General features: G+C 40.6%; 1 protein-coding gene and 1 long non-coding RNA gene across 5 annotated transcripts in view; both read left to right on the forward strand.

Moving 5' to 3' along the window:
* The window catches only part of AFG1L (AFG1 like ATPase), a 151,095-nt gene that overhangs the window by 64,657 nt on the left and 68,960 nt on the right, over positions 1-17,478 (forward strand). The window lies entirely within an intron of this gene.
* LOC144892053 (uncharacterized) lies at positions 14,417-15,692 on the forward strand. Its single transcript, XR_013623367.1, has 4 exons — positions 14,417-14,566; positions 14,657-14,809; positions 15,138-15,261; positions 15,482-15,692. It is a non-coding gene; the product is annotated as an uncharacterized LOC144892053 (long non-coding RNA).

The raw sequence follows: 17,478 nt of genomic DNA on the forward strand, positions 1-17,478 counted from the left end.
ATTCGTTGTGTAGGGGTGCTTAACTTAATTCTTTGTGTATATACTGTCTATAGATATATGCGATACACTTACAATGAGAGGTACTTTGACAGTGCATGCTGACAAAAGTACGCTAAAAAAGAATTAGGTTTATTGTGAATAGAGAACCTTAAAACACCATTTGGTGATGAAATGAAATGAGAAAATGAAATGTGCCATGGTTTAAAATATCCATAACCATGCTTTAGATGTTCACAAAACTTTACACTGATTCATTGACGGTGCGGATTGCAGTTGGGCAAAAGCTGTCGTGCAAGCGATTCCGGTTTGTTTTGATGGAATGATAACGTTTACCCAAACAGATGTTCAAAAATGTCATGCGCTGAGTGGAACTCCTCTCGGATGATAGCTTTTGCTCTTTTCACTACTCGACCGGAGTACAGGAAGGCAGATCTCTCGATGGAAGGCAGATCACAACCAGTAATTTTCCAAGCAGTCTTTACTATCCTGTCGAGTCGAGATCAGTCGTCCTGCATCGAGCTACTATACCACACAGTGAAAGACGGTGTAAGGACACTCTCCATCACTACGCGATCGAACCTGATCAACACAGGACGGCTGGCACCAAAACTTTTCAACCCTCTAAGAAAGACCAACAGTTGCTGAGCTGAGCCTGAGTTGGAGATTGTTTAAACAACACCATAGATCATGTTTTTCAATTTGATTACGGAAATCACTTTCATCACCGTTGAGAATCAGGCCAGCAACAGCCCCGGAGGTACTTCGGTGTTCAGGGTGATCGTCTGAGAAATTTTCGAACCAATTTTGACCACCTGTGGTCTGTCTAAAAGAAAATCGGAAATCTAGTTACAAATCGAACCATCAAGACCAAGTGCATCAACTTTAAAATGGAGTTCACATCTGCAGAAATTTCAATATCCCTGTTCCACAAATCTCGTGGAAACACGAACCAAAAGCAATCATTGAAAACAAGGACATTATGCTCACACATGACCTGATGATTCCATCGAGCGTGAAAATAGAAAGCAAAGCGTTGCGTCCGGACATTGCACCCGGGAACAAAAAGCAAAAGACAGCATTGATGATTGAGATATCAGTACCCAACGATGTTGGCCTAAACAACACAGAAATCAAGACTAGAATGCCACTGAGTAGAGCGCATACTCCCGCCGTGGGTCAAGTTGGAATAGTACGATTTCACAAAAGTTTGAGGGAGTAGTTCAGTGACAACACAAGACAGACACTGCACAGATATATATTTAGAATATATAGAAGATAATGTTTAAAAAAAACAAGGCAATTTCACTTACATTTTCGGATTCAGCGTTCAATCCTATATAAGTGAGTGTATTTTGAGGCACGTGTGACTTCAAATAAAATTGTAAGCCAGGAAAAACGTTCGTTTCATTCCTTAGGGTTACAACATGTAAAACTGGCCCAAACGTGAAAACAAAACTCGCTCATTTTAAGTCGTACAAGCTAATGCGACCACTCATTCTTCTGGGAAGAATCCCGTGCACATGCTGGTAACACTTATAAGTCACCTAAGTATTTATAAGTTCATCAAATACTGACACCGCGATTGACATTCGCTGAGCTAAATGTTGATGTCTCTTCTGAAGTAAAATAAATAAATTAATAAAAAACAGTTTTAAAGCATTATACGTATCAAACGATACATTTTATGAAACGGGGAAACCTAATACACACTTTGGTGGTTTTAAAATGACAGAATGTCTTTATTAGAAAAAAAAATGAACATTGAAGACGACGCTGCTAAAAAAAAATACACCGCTCTAACGCATAACCACGAGTTTAAACTACATTTACAACAAATATGAAAACTTTTTTCATATCACAATGTTAAACATAGAATATATAGAAGATAATGTTAAAAATAGATAAGCCCTATCTTCCAATGGTAAAAAATCCTTCAAAAATTCCTGGATCTGGAATAATATCCTAAGCTTCACCAAAAACTAATCAATTCTTCCTTATCCCAAGGGCAATCATCCCACCAACTTTCATCCAAATCCGTTCAGAACTTTTCCAGGTATCTTGTTCACAAACACACGAACACACATACACACACACACGGACGGACACGATCGAATGCATTAGTGGCTGCTAGGTTTCATGGTAGTAGTATAAATGTGGGAGTTCCAGGACAGGCCAGATCCCCATATCCCCCCACCCCCTTGCCTCCAAACCGAAACTGACTCAACCCAAATTAGTGACATTAGTGACGGAGTAAAAATGACCAAATACCAGGACCTCAAAAATAAAGTGAAAATATACTGGAACCTGAAAAAGCAACGGGAATGATAAAAAAAAGAACCTCACAGAGATCTTAACAACCATCCCCGGGAATATTACCACAAACGAACTACAGTTGGAGGCAATCCGGGGTTCGGTGACGATCCCTCAGGAGAGCCAGGAAACAATATCTCTCCGTTCTCAAGACCGAACTCTCTTATCTGTCTCCCTCTTCCAAATCCTGGTGGCGTCTGGTCAAATCCGTTTCTGGTGTTTGTTCCCCCTCCATCCCCTCCCTTACCTCAAACGGCTACACAGCTGACTCCGCACGTGAAAAAGCTGAATGCCTCAACTCTGTGTTTGCCTCTAAATCTTGTGTCCCAAACCCATCCCTCTCTGTACCCACCATACCCAGTCGTACCCTGCTGCTCCTGGACTCCGTGTCCTTTCCTCCTGACAAGGTGGAAAAGTTTCTGTCAACCCTCGACTCTGATTCTGCAACTGGACCTGACGGCATCAGCCCACGGGTCCTAAAATCCTGCTCTGCTGCTCTGTCTCACCCTCTCTCTGTTCTCTTCACCCTCTCTTTTGCTCAAGGTCAACTGCCATCTGCTTGGAAATCAGCCAACATCACCGCTTTGCACAAAAAAGGTGCAAAAACAGATCCTAGCAACTACAGACCAATCAGCCTTCTCCCAATTATCAGCAAAGTCATGGAATCCATCATTGCTTCGGATATGAAATCTTTCCTCTTCTCCAATGGCTTGATCTCTGATCATCAATTTGGTTTCAGACCAGGTCACTCTACTCTGGACATGCTGCTTCTGCTGTCTCAACAATGGATGGAGGTCCTCAATGCCAAACAGGAAATTAGAGCTGTCTCCCTCGACATATCACGTGCCTTCGACACGGTCTGGCACCCCGCTCTGCTCACCAAACTCTCCTCCTTTGGTATCCATGGAAATCTCCACGCATGGCTGGCGGACTTCCTCTCTAGTCGTCGTCAACGTGTGGCCCTGAATGGGTTTCTCTCATCTCCTCTTCCTGTTCAGGCTGGAGTTCCCCAAGGCAGTGTTCTGGGCCCCGTGCTTTTTCTGGTCTTCATCAATGATCTCTCTGACTCTCTCGAAAATCCTCTCTATCTCTTTGCTGATGACTCCACTCTCTGCCGCTCCATTCCTCTTCCCTCAGATCGGCAGTCTGCTGCCTCCTCACTCTCTGAAGACCTGGACAAAATCACAGACTGGTCAAACAAGTGGAACATGTCTTTCAATCCTGACAAATCTCACACTCTTACTATGTCTCTCCGAAAAGACCGACTGGACAACCCTCCCATCTACTTTCTCAACAATCCTCTCCAAGAAGTTCTGTCGCTCAAGATTTTGGGTCTCACTATCTGCCATGATCTTTCTTGGGAAAACCACATTTCCAAGCTGGCCTCCAAAGCCAGTCGCCGACTGGGCATCCTCCGTCGTGCGAAGTCCTTCCTCGGCACACCTGAGCTCCTCACCACATACAAGGCTTTCATCCGCAGCTCAATGGAATACTGTTCTCCCCTATGGGCCGGTGCTCCTGCCTCACACCTAGCTCGGCTTCACGCTGTTGAAACCAAAGCTTTCAGAATTATTGGAATCTCCCGCGATGAAGCTATCTCTGAGGGCCTTTCACTCACTCACCGCAGGCAGGTAGGTGGTCTTTCTGTCTTCTACCGACTCCTCTCCGGCCTTGCACCCCCAGCTCTCTCTGTGCTCTGTCCCCCAAATATTCCTACAGGTCGCACAAGATCTGCCAGCAACCCTCTGATGGTTAAACTGCCGAAATCTCGGCTCTCTGCTCACCTTCACTCTTTCATTCCTCTTTTCTCCCGCCTCTGGAACAAACTCCCTCACTCCCTTCAATCCCACTCCTCCCTCCAGGTCTTTAAAACAGCTGTTCACCACCATCTCTTATCTTCCCCCATCCAAAACCTTGATCTTTTCTACCCCCGCTAATTCACCCCAGATCCACCTTGTTTGAAATTCCAACTTCTTTCCTGGAAGTCCTGGCAGTGTCCATATGTTTTATACCTCTCCCACCGCCCCCTTCCCACGCCCCCCCCCCCCCCCCAAGCCCTCGCCCTCTCTCAGATCTCTCGATGTCTCCATGTCTCTCGGTCACTGCTCTCAAATGTTGTGTTTGTGTCCTTCCCCCTCTCTCCCCATCTTGTCTACCGCTCCCTATGTTATATGTTTTATGTGTCGGTTTGTCTTTCTGTGTGATTAATGTTCGCTCTTTCACGAGCCTCGACCTTGTATACAAAAAAAAATAAAAAAATAAAAATAAATAAATCCTGAAAAGAGCCCTTGGAACAAAACTCTGAGAAAAACAAAACTTCACAACTTGGCCCATGAATCACAATCCTTCACCGAAACGGTGGTGGATACTTCGAGTCCTGGGAGGACTCCGTTCCACCTTCTAAAACCCAAATGATGGGGATAACAACCAACGACACACACAAAAAATGTCCTGTACGAGCACTTTTGAGTGGACCAAGGCACCATGGCCTGTTCAAAATTCCTTTGCGGTAAAGCATAAACATGCATAAAGTACTGATACATCAAAGTGACAACCCCAAAGGACCAAATGTTTACCTTGAAACAGGCCTTTGTTCGTCGAGCGATTTACTTTCTACTTTTTAAAGGAAGGTATATTTAGACTTAGAAGAATTAAATAGACTGGAGGCATAGCTGGAGGAGGGCCACGTTCTTTGAATTTGATGTTTAACTTGATTTATTTTGCCTTCTTTTGCTACAGAGATTTCGCCACGGAGTATACAGATGCGACTGCAGACGCCTTGCTGTCGATCCTGCTAGTTAATTATTTTCATTTTACTCAATAACTTTGGACACATTCCTTAATATTTTCTTCACTCAATATAATTGTTGAAACAGTATAGAAAGTTAAGTTCAATGCTTTGGCAATGTGAAGAAGAATGAAAGATAGCCTTGCTGAAATCTGGTGAAAGATAAACACTTAGTTATAAGAATCACTAATGTGTTCAATTTAGGCAGATTTCACTCCAGATTTGGATACTTATTTATGGGATCCGATCCTCAAATCAGAATCCAGATTTTGATTGTATACTTTAACTCGCAAAGGAACTCGTCAATGATGGGGGTTTGTAGATGTCTCACCTGAAATTAGCAATTTCCTTTGCAGTGTGTATTGATAGAAATGAGAATTCAGTGTAAATATTCAGTGAGCAAATATCGCAATCGGTGCAGCTGGTAACTTCGACAACCTCGTTCCATTCTATTGGCTAAGATTTACAATCGATGCTTGTTGTACCTCCAAAGTACTGCCTGGGAGTGAGGGTGATATTATGAAAGCTCAGCTGGGAAATGGGTTTAGGCATGTTTTGGGCCTACCACCTGACACCAAAGTTGTTTCACTCCAGGCACCAATCCCTCTCCACATTGTTTCTTCAGCTCCGACCTTCCTCCTCGCTCTATACTCCCCCATAGCTTTGCTTTCAGCAATTTCCCACCGCATTTCATTCTGGTTTCCCATTGGATGATCCATACATCAGTAGTTTCAGTTTCACTTTTCAACATCAGCTTCACTTTGAGATATCAGTTTAGATTCGTCATTGCAACTTGTGATGCGACACAAATAGTGCACGGAAAAGGTCGGCAAAACCTATTTTGGGAAGACATTTTTTCAAAATTTCTAAGGGGTCTAAAGTGCTTTTAGGGTCAATAAGGGGACTAAAGTGGTTAAAGAATCATCAAGGCTCTTAAAATGGCCAAATGGGGTCTAAATGCGCCTGAGGAAGAAAGAGCAAAAGCGGTCAAAAGTGGCCAAATAGTCATAAATTGTCCAGGGGGTCTTACATTGTCCAAAGGGTCTTAAAAAGTCAAAAGGTCTGAAAAGTGTCGAAAAAGGTGTATATGTCTCAAATGGGTCGAAATGGGTATGAAAGGGTCTATAGGGTGTAAGGGATCTAAAGGGGTGTAAATGGTCAAAGGGAAATCACAACATCACAATACTCGAAAATCAATCGAAATCACTCTAATCAAAATTGAAATCACTGCAAGGGTGCCAATATTTTTGGCCATGACTGTATATTAGTCCTATATGATATACACTTATTTATAAGAATCACTGATGTTGTAAAATTATTCAGATTTCATTTCAGATTTTGATACTTATTAAGAGTATGTGATCCGATCATCAAATCCCAATCTCGATCTCGATTATATTGTGACGTTTATGGGGGGTAGACAATGGATTACCTTAGAGCCAGGTAGAATTGTATGGGAACCATACTCCGAATGTCGTGTCGCCATCTAGATGTACATAAGTTAGACCGGATGTCGTGTTAAGTGTATCTTTGTCCCCATGCCGAGGGGTGGGGTTATGTTAATTAGTGAGGGATTAATGGTAAATCCCCTGTATGTAAATCGCCTCTGTACTTTTCCCTTTGTTCCTTATAACAATGCACGACACACACACAGCCAAGCCAGGCAATCGACATGAATTATAACATTAAATAAAAACAACCGGAACAGGACATTGAGCAATACCGCTGGTGCCGGCAGCTGCCACATCACAACATCAAGCAGGCAGGTCCGTGAGGCCATGCCCTGAAGAGCAGTGATTGGTCTGGTACGATAGAGCGATGAGATGGGACTCGCTGATAGGAGCATGGCGCGACATCATCGGATGACGTAAGAGCCCTAGGTACAAAAGACTTGGGTCCCGATATTTTCCCTCTTTCCGGGCTGGCCTCCATTACGAGCAGTTGTATATCACTCTCGCTTCCTGGTGTTCGTGGAAGGCGGACGCAGTCGTGCATTTTGTCTTCGAGGTGCCTGGCTTTCATCGGTTCGAGCGACCGCATTGTCCTTTCCTTGGCTCATCGGGTGCTGGCTGTGTGTCGTCTGGGTGCGCTGAGAGACGTCGGTGCTGTGTGAAGCGGACAACGAGGACGAGCATTTCCTGGAGTGAACGAACAGTGCGATAAGGCCTGGTTTCCGCGCACGAACTGCGCTCCAAGGCGTGTTTTCCTGCGCAAGGACACAGAGGCTGTGCCGATTCCCGACGGGGTTCAAGAGCCGCTCAAAGCTGAGTACAACAACAAATATGCATTATTTTCCATTTATTTTTCCCCTTGTGTTGTATACGAGTCCGTATGGAGGGTCCCTCGATTAGGAATTTTAGTTTACCATGCATTCTTTTGTTACCGGCATTTCTTTCATTAAAGCCGGTATTTTTTGCATTATAATTCCTTTTTAGTTTGAATTGATTACCAGGGTCGAGGACGTCCGGTGGGATCCGTACAGGTAAGAGCTTCGCTGCCCTCATCCCCCATGCGTATTCACACAGCCATTGGATTGAACGCCTTGGAGTGTAAAGCTCGATTGGCGATCCGTCCCCAGGGGTGTTCACCCTGGGAACGCGACAATATGCTCTAATTAGTCCATGAGAGTAGATAGGTTTTCCAAGCCAAGGAACGTTTGAATAGGCCGAAACAAAATGATGGCTTAAGAACCCAACAATGTCACAGAACAGAGGGCTGACTAAGATGGTGTACTGCCATTTTGGTAAGGCTCATCTTGGTTGTTTTTTTGTTATGAGCATCCCATTAATCATTTTCAAAATGGGTGTTTCAACACACCTAAACACCCAGTTTTCATTCCTGCACTCACTTGGAGGTCAAGAAGTATCCTTGCAAAGTTTGGGGCTGCTAGGTTTCATGGTAGTATTATAAATGTGGGAGTTCCAGGACAGGCCAGATCCCCGTATCCCCCCCTTGCCTCCAAACCGAAACTGACTCAACCCAAAACAGGAAGTGACTCACCACAAACCGGAAGTGTTCGAATTATTTAAATAATTATTTATTTATTTATTTATTTCAAATTTCTAAAATTTCAGATTTTCAAAAAAATTGATTTTCAAAATTTCCGATTTACCATTTTCTCGATTTTCAAGATTTTTGTGATTTTCCCGATTTTCACGATTTCCTATAATTTCTCAAAATTTCCAAAATGTCTAAAATATCTAAAATTTCCGATTTGTTATTTTTCTCGATTTCTTGATTTCCAAATATCTACACATAGCGCAAAGGACAGACTTCCACATCCCCTCTTGTTTCTCAAAACAGTAACATTTTAACCTATATAGTTTTAAAATTTTGAAAATAATATATTGTAATGTTTGTGAATGTTTGTGAATGTGAATTCCTACAGCGGGTACGCAAAAACCCAGGCTCACCATGGATAATGCAATCCATCGCTATATAGGAACTCGCACCCCTTACATATTACGAACCATTCGTTTACGTGATTTACCAAATATTTGTTTAAAAACATCATTAACTTTCAGTCGAATGAATAACCCATGCTCTCCAACTAGGATCTGAGAAACCTCGAGTGCACAAATAACCTTACAATTTACCCCCATCAAATCTTGAGGATTGATACAACAATCATCAATATTTATCTCCAGGAACATTATCCTTATAAAATGTTGTTGTAATCTCTATTGGAGAATCATTTTCATCAGTTGTCATAAGCGTTGGGTACATAGTGATAGCACAATCCCCTATAGATGCTCTCTCATCACACTTACACCAACAACAACAACAACAACAGGCATTTTAAGGCCATTTTCCCTGCAAGAGTGGGGGTTAGCCTTGCGGTCCCCATGACAATCTTCTCCATTTTGCCCTATTTTCTGCATCTCCCCTTGTTAACTCCCTTGCCCGCATTTCTTCTTCGACCATCTTTAGCCAAGTCTTTCTCGGTCTTCCCCGTCCTCTACTTCCTTCTACATTCATTTCCATCACTCTTCTCAACCAGTCACTTTCATCCTTCCTCAACACATGACCAAACCATCTCAACCTGTTTCTCTTCACAGCATCCATCACAGGCTCTATTCCCATCATCTTTCGCAATTCATCATTTGTCTTCCTCTCTCTCAACGATACTCCACACATCCACCGAACCATTCGCATTTCCACCCTTTCCAGCCTTCGTTGCTGCTCTACATTCATTACCCATGTCTCGCTCCCGTAAATCATAACACTTCTCACACATGCAGCATACACCTTTCCCTTCAGCTTCAACGACACTTCCCCCCTCCTCGTCAGCACGCCACTCAGTTCCCGAAACGTCTTCCATGCACATCTCACTCGAGCAACTGTTGCCGAGTCTGATCCACCTTCTCCATTCAACATGTCTCCTAGGTAACAAAATGTTTTCACACCTTCCAGCTTCACGCCTTTTCCAAGATCCAACTCAACATTTCCTCCATCTGCAGCTCCCTCTGTGCACACCTTACACTTGAATGTAGCTGCCACACTGGTTAATGACCCTCTCAAACCACTACATTTTTGATGAACCCACTCAGCGCACATTGTACATTGAATGGAGTTCACTCCGACACCCTTCCTGCACACAGCACACGGCCACTTCCCAGTTCTTTCCACCTCACCACATGCTTTACCATTTGCCATCACCTTCGTTTTTCCGATATTCACCTTCAGACCTTTTGTCTCCATACATTCCTTCCACTTGTTCATCTTTTCCTTCAGTCCATCCATACTTTCCGCAATCAACACCAGATCATCTGCATACATCAACTCCCACGGTTAACCCTCCTTTGCATTCTGAGCCAGCACCTCCATCACAGCTACAAATAGTAGTGGACTTAGTACCGACCCCTGATGCACTCCCACCTTCACCTCAAACTCACCACTGTTCCCGTCCTTCGTCATTACAGCTGTGCGCGCTCTTTTGTACATTGCCATCACTACTCTGATCAAGATTTAAAATAATATCATAAAAATTTCCATTATTGTTGAGGTGAAATAATACGTATAAACATAATTGCCCACAACATTTAGCAATTAGTTCTTGGACCTGTAATGTTTGAAAAACACCATGCTGCAAGAAGTCTTTTACTTCAAGAGGCGGCGGAAGCCCATAACTGTCGAAATAATATTTATCCCGGCTATTATGAATGCAAGTCCAATGAGTACCATCCCTAGTATTATCTTCTAAATTCATCATAATATTCTTTGTATTTTTAGGCAGCTTTGTTAATTCATCCCTCATACAAATACTTACGTTATTGAGGTTTAACTGTTTACAATATTTAGCGAGTTCTATATTTGACGTTGTATTCTTTCCAAAATGGTTAAACCACTCCTCCATTTTATTTATGAGAAAGACATAGTCCATTGCCCCTTTTAGTTAGTTTTACGCCCACCTGTGTGATAGAAGAAAGCATATCTCCAACTAGCGATCTCGCCCTATTAGGCAGGCCCTCAAGGTTTTCAGCAAAATCTACAATTACACCGCTTACGTTTTTTCTCCTCCATCGCCTTGTTATGTCTTTCCGTTTCTTTTTGGGTTGCTAGTTGTGCTTTCCTTTCATTAGCGGCTTTTACCGCCTCTGAGATATCACCCACCGCAGTTCCTGTTGCACCTACAGCGCCGGCAATTATGGGGATTAGGGATAGAAGTGGGAGAAATCCTCCGTTTGTTTCCTTTACTGAATATTTCTTCAACATAGGTTTTGCCATTTTACAACTAAGTGAACCGGTACTATTTAATGTTTTAACCTGCACCTTTGTGAGCAAAACACTAATTCCAATATCGCCCTGTCTTTGAATTGTACGAATGTTAATCGTATAGGGCTTTTTAAGTTGAATGCAAGATGATAGCTTATTGCGATTTGTTTGATTAATATACACGTCAGTTGGTACTTTACTCATTTTATTATGAAAATATTTTTTTCCTAGTTACATGAGAAAAAAAATATACAATGCCCCCCCCCCCCTAAACATACGACAAACAACAACAACATGCATTTTAAGGCCATTTTCCTTGCTAGAGCGGGGGTTAGCCTTGTGGTCCCCATGACAATCTTCTCCATTTTGCCCTATTTTCTGCATCTCTCCTTGTTAACCCCCTTGCCCGCATTTCTTCTTCCACCATCTTTAGCCAAGTCCTTCTTGGTCTTCCCCGTCCTCTACTTCCTTCTACATTCATTTCCATCACTCTTCTCAACCAGTCACTTTCATCCTTCCTCAACACATGACCAAACCATCTCAACCTGTTCCTCTTCACAGCATCCATCACAGGCTCTATTCCCATCATCTTTCGCAATTCATCATTTGTCTTCCTCTCTCTCAACGATACTCTGCACATCCATCGAACCATTCGCATTTCCACCCTTTCCAGCCTTCGTTGCTGCTCTACGTTCATTACCCATGTCTCGCTCCCATAAATCATAACACTTCTCACACATGCAGCATACACCTTTCCCTTCAGCTTCAACGACACTCCCCTCCTCATCAGCACGCCACTCAGTTCCCGAAACTTCTTCCATGCACATCTCAATCTAGCAACCGTTGCCCCCCCTAAACATACAAATTTTCTATTTATTACTTATGTGATATTACCCATAACACCATTATCCGTATTAATCTGTAGTTCTGTTTCTTTCAAGAGCAAACACTATGCATCAAGTTCTTCACTCTCTCTCCTCTTTCAATGTATAGGGAAGTATCCACTCTATTAGACTTTATAGTTTCCTTTTGAGCGCTCAGGTCAATCGCGTAGATTGTATATAGATTTTTAAACGTGGCCACATCCAAAATGGGATCCTGATTACCGTTGCTTTCACACACCTTTTGGTAAGACTTTTAAGCTTCGGCATAATCATTATTTTCCCAATTAATTTCCAATCTATCTCGTGGATAAGGTGTTCCATCTGGAGAAACCCGAAGTTGTTTTACTTTAGTATTATCACACAGCGCGTTATTCTTATTAGTGCCTTCATCTCCATCTGGTTTCTTAAAAATGAGCCAAAGGTATCGAGGTTTTCCTTGAAGAACACCCAAATTCCAAGTGTATGTAGCATGTTCTAGTTTAATGTGTTGGCATCTTCTTTTAAGGTAGGATACATTTAGGGGGGGTCTTTGAGTTAAGTCTTCTATTCAACATCTCTTCCGTTTTAAGACTGGGAAGATATTCGTTGATATACCAACACAGATCATTAATAACAAATTTATTGTTATCACCGAAAGCGCTATCAGCTCCAAAAACCAATCTATTGTTATCACCGAAAGCACTCTCAGCCCCAAAAACCAATCTGTTTTCATTAGTATTCCTTTGTAGTTGAAATCTAATTTTAAGGACGTACAGAACTTTATCATAATCACAAAATCCAAATATACCCTTAAGGGGTATGGCTACGGTAAAACTATTCTCTGCCTTTGTGCTATCGTTATACAGTGCCTCCCTTTGCTTATAACCATGGTCATCCTCTGCTTTTCCCGTTATCATATCAGGAATAAAACCTCCAGCAGACCCTTTACCCCATCTATCACTAGGGGAATATAGCATAAATTTCATCATTTCAGATGTAGCAGAGACATAATCAATTATTGTTTCCACTTCTTGCGTTTCAATATACAAACTAACACTATCAAACATTTTCCAGAAGAAATCATTTACAAGCGTAGCTTTTGTGTCAGCTGCAGCCTTCGTGAATTTAAATTTACACAACAAGAAACTATCGGCTAGATTCAAATAAGTTTGATTATTTATCTCAAAACTTTTTGTTCCATTTGTATTCCAATCTGTTCCTGTTACGGCATTTACCATATAATAATCTTCTTTTTTAGTTGAGTTGGAAATGATAATCGTATCATCCAAATCATAAATACTGTTGATGGCCTCCATCTTTATACATTAACAATATTTTAAAAAAAACATATCAAAATATAATAATACTAATAAAATATTTAAAACTTTTGAAACCCCGACCCAAGTACCTTAATTATTTCTTGTTTTTGTTGCGGAGTTAATCCAGTTTTACCTCTGTTAATTTCTTTGATCGCTTGCAATTTATGAGACTCCTTTTGAGCGTCTTTTACACTCTTTACAGCACCCGCTACATTCCCCACAGCAGAAGCGGCTGAACCAATTAGATCTTTATGTTTAAGAATAGTTGAACCAATACCCATTAGACGATGAGAGTATCAATTAGCCCATCTCCTTTATTTCTAAATTGATCTCCTACACCACATTCTCTCTCAGGTTTATAGTATCCTCTCCCAAGAAACATACCCTCACCCTTATAGTACGGTGAAAGATACATACCTCTCCCCTTATAGTACGGTGAAAGAGACATACCTTCCCCAATCCCATCCCTGGCTGTTTTACCAGCATCTTTCATAATTATTTTATATTTTCTTAACTCGTGTTTTCTCACAACAGGAAACTGTTGTTTCTAAGTAGAATAAAAAAACTTTTAGCATTTTAGTTTTAATTTTTTCAATTTATCCGCTTTGATTTTTTGTTCTTGTCGAGAATAATTAGTGTCTGGTGGCAGTAGTGTAATAATGTTGCTTCTGGGACACCTCCGTTTAACATGGGAAATCCCTATCTAATGTCATTTACCCCCTTGTCTTTTTCAAAAATCATAAACACCTCTATTTCTCCCACCCTCATCTTTATGAACCTTTTGTCTGTAGTACCTATCCTTAATGTTGTTCATTAGACCACTCAAACACTACAAATATTTGTTTTCTCTTATAGACCTATCATCCTTCTTCTACATATCATCTGGCAGATTAATCTTTGACCCATTCACTTCCATATTAATTCTTTCCCTCCCTCATTGACCCTAAACACCTATATTTCTCTCACCCTTTTCTTTACGAACCTTCTAACCTTTTGACATGCTATCCTTATTCATTAGACCACTTAAACACCTGTGATCCTTCTGACCTTATGGACCTTTTAACCTTTTACTCTTAATATCATCTGGTGAATATAACCCACTCAAACAACGACCCTACAAATATTTGTTTATGCGTGGGAAATAATTTAATTCTCCTACAACTCTCCTCACCGTCTCATCCAACTCACCGGTATTTAAATTAATTCTCTTATTTGTTTTGTGAACTTTTTTACCAGTTGCCTTTTCAATTATACTTATTTGATATTTTTTACATTCATTTTGTTTTCCATTTATATACCACTCGAACCTTTTCTAATTAATAGCTCACTGTTGAGAAATGACGTTGTTTCACTTGGATAACTTCCAAGGAATTCTCTTTGTCTTGTTTCCTGTTTTTCACAAACACACGCCCTCAGTTTCCAAAAGCTGACAAGCACTTCAGTTCCCCGAAATACATTTTGTTCATTATAAAAAGAGAGGTCTCCGAATGGGACATTTAAACATTGTGAACGAAGATGAGCTTGTCTTATTCCAGTCTTTCCTCTGATGAAGAATACTCGCCAGGACATTGGTAAGTTCATTTGGTATTAAACACTGTTAATGAGAGCTTTGTATGTGATTAATTATACAACTAATAATTTATTTTTCCTATTCATTGCAGCAATTCAAATATTGTAAATATCCTGGCAGAATTTCAAGTTGTTTCTCAAGAGTTCCACAACGAACTGAATACGGGTTTGAATAACCTACCTCCGAGATGGTGGGCTCAGAATGAATTCAATGTTTCACCGTTCTTAGAAAATTCACGTGAAAGGTATGATAGAAAATAAAAAACGAGAGGTGTGTGCATGTGTGTGTGCATGTGTGTGTGTGTATGTGTATGTGTGTGCATGTGTGTCTGTGATTAAAATAGAGAGATCGAATTGTGAGGAACAGAAATGAAAAAATGAGATTGTGTGTGTGTGTGTGTGTGTGTATGTGTGTGTGTGTGTATGTGTGTGTTCTTGTGTGTATGTATCTATGCATGTGTGTGTGTGTGTATGTGTGTGTGTATGTATCTGTGAATGTGTGTGTGTGTGCGTGTGTGTGATGTTTTGTCAAGCTTACTTCAGCATAGTAATTTCTCCTTATTTTGTTTGCAGCCTCGAAGACCAAAGCTTGGAGTGGGACGATTTTGGACTCCATAGGAATGGTTATTTCCTGTCATCCTGTGATATCCTTAATTTTCATCTCGACGATCTGGACGCTAAGCTGGATTTTTTCGAGGTAAGCATGTGTGTACGTGTGTGTGGTTCACCGTTTATAATAGGTACACCATATCCCTGCGCATCGTAAGAGGTGATTCAGGGTTGGTGTCAGGAAGGGCATCCGACCCTATATTAATAATAATAATAATAATACATTTATTTTGTATAGCGCTTTTCAAGACGCTTTGACATGGAACATAAATATGAAATAAATATCTCTCCCCTCTTGTCTTTAATAGAAAGAGATTCAAAACCTGAAGACATCTGCTGAACCAACCTTTGACTTGTGCTGGGAAGAAATTGATGACTTATGCTGGGGAGAAGTTGAATGTATACCTCAAGAAAAATGTTTTAATAATATAAAGATTTTAATGTTTTCAATATTTATATATATTTGTTTTGTTTACAATTATTTAATTCTTAATTACAAAAAGAGAATAAAGGAGGGAACGGGGAGGTGCACCCCCACCCTTGACCCTTCACCCCCCTCATCCCACCCCTCCCCTCCCCTTGTGTGTGTGGGGAAGGTGGGGGTGGGATGAGGGGGGTGAAGGGTCAAGGGTGGGGGTGCACGGAGGGTGGGGGATGATGGGTGTGGTCTGTGTGGGCGGGGTCTGTGTGGGCGGGGTCTGTGTGGGCGGGGTCTGTGTGGGCGGGGTCTGTGTGGGCGGGGTCGGTGTGGGCGTGGCTTATGATTTTTTATTTATTTAATTTTTTTTTATTATTACCACGAATTAAATTAGCTAATATGGGTGGGGTGAATAGAAATGTTGTTTAATGAATTATTAGCTTTGTTTTTTGTAATTCTTGCGAGTAAAATGAACCCAAGATTTCTTCTCGATTTATATCATTTAATTTGTAAGTCCAAGGGTTTGTAGCCATTACATCAACGATTATAAATAATTCATTAGTCCATTTTTGTGTATAACCTTTCTCAAAATGGCTTTTCCATTTGTATATCCTTACAATATCACCAACTTTAAACTTGGGCTTTCTCAAATTAATCTCCTTTTCATATTCTAATTTTGTAAATGTTTCTGATGGTTTTGATTGTGTTGATGAATGAACTGTATTATTGTAATTATCTACAATATCCTGAATTAAATACACCCATTTTTGAGAACCGAGTTGTGTGAATTTTTTATATAATTTCTCTTTTAAAGTACGATTAAAACGCTCAATAACAACTGCCTTTCCTTCATTAAAGGTGCTGTATAATTTAATACCCTTCCCCGTAAGAAATTTCATGAATATTTTGTTATAGAACTCTGTTCCCTCATCAGTCCATAACTTCTTTGGTTTCCTTTTATCCCGATCAAATATTAGCTTAAAGGCTAACATTAAAGTATCACCCCTTTTATTTTTTAAAGGGACAACCCAGGCAAATCTACTCCTCAAATCAATAACGGTTAAAGCATACCTGTATCCCCTGTCATTATTCAATTCAATTAAATCAGCGGACCATATGTGGTCAGTGTATTTAGAATAAACCTTCCTTCTTTTAAACTTTGTGATTATAGGTTTGTGTAATTCTTCAGCCAAAAGCTCCTCAGTCTTGATGGCATCATTAGAGCCTAATAGTTTTTTGAGGAATAACCAAGACCAAGTTTCAATTTAGCATTTATCAAATTTCTCACAATAAACCTATCAACTTTCTCTCTCAACGTTGGATTTTGTATCAAAGACAAATTATACAACATTTCGCTGTCGGCTTTATGTTTTTCAGTCAACGTAGTGGTTTTCCCATAAGCAATATCATGCTTCATACACACTTCGTCAACCCTATTTGTAGGTTTAGACCAAGGTTTAGGATTGTCAGCCTCATCTAATCTTTTATCCAAGTTTGTTCCTGGACCACAGAAAGAATACCCTGGAAGGTGTAATTCCCCTGGAATTCCAGTTGTTGTAAATTTACTTCCTGACAGAAACTTTTGTATGTCTCCTCCTCTTTTAGGAGAGATGAATTGGCACTTTTTAGAGCCACATACTTGACATATTCCTTTTTGATAAACTCTATTATTTTTAGCTTTAACATAAGAGATATTTTTAGATTTAGTTTTCTTTTTACATTTGAGACAATAACTCATATTTATTTATCAGAAAAATTCCGACAGAGTATCAAAACCTTTTTGGTTTTCAACATATACATTTCAATCTTTATTTTTAAAACATAAAGAATCCTAAGGAATGCCTTCACTCTCTCCTCCATTTATTTACAAATAAAAACTAACTAAAG

The sequence above is a fragment of the Myxine glutinosa genome, chromosome 5 (genome assembly GCF_964187855.1).
Source record: "Myxine glutinosa chromosome 5, kmMyxGlut1.1, whole genome shotgun sequence".
Taxonomy (NCBI): Eukaryota; Metazoa; Chordata; class Myxini; order Myxiniformes; family Myxinidae; genus Myxine; species Myxine glutinosa.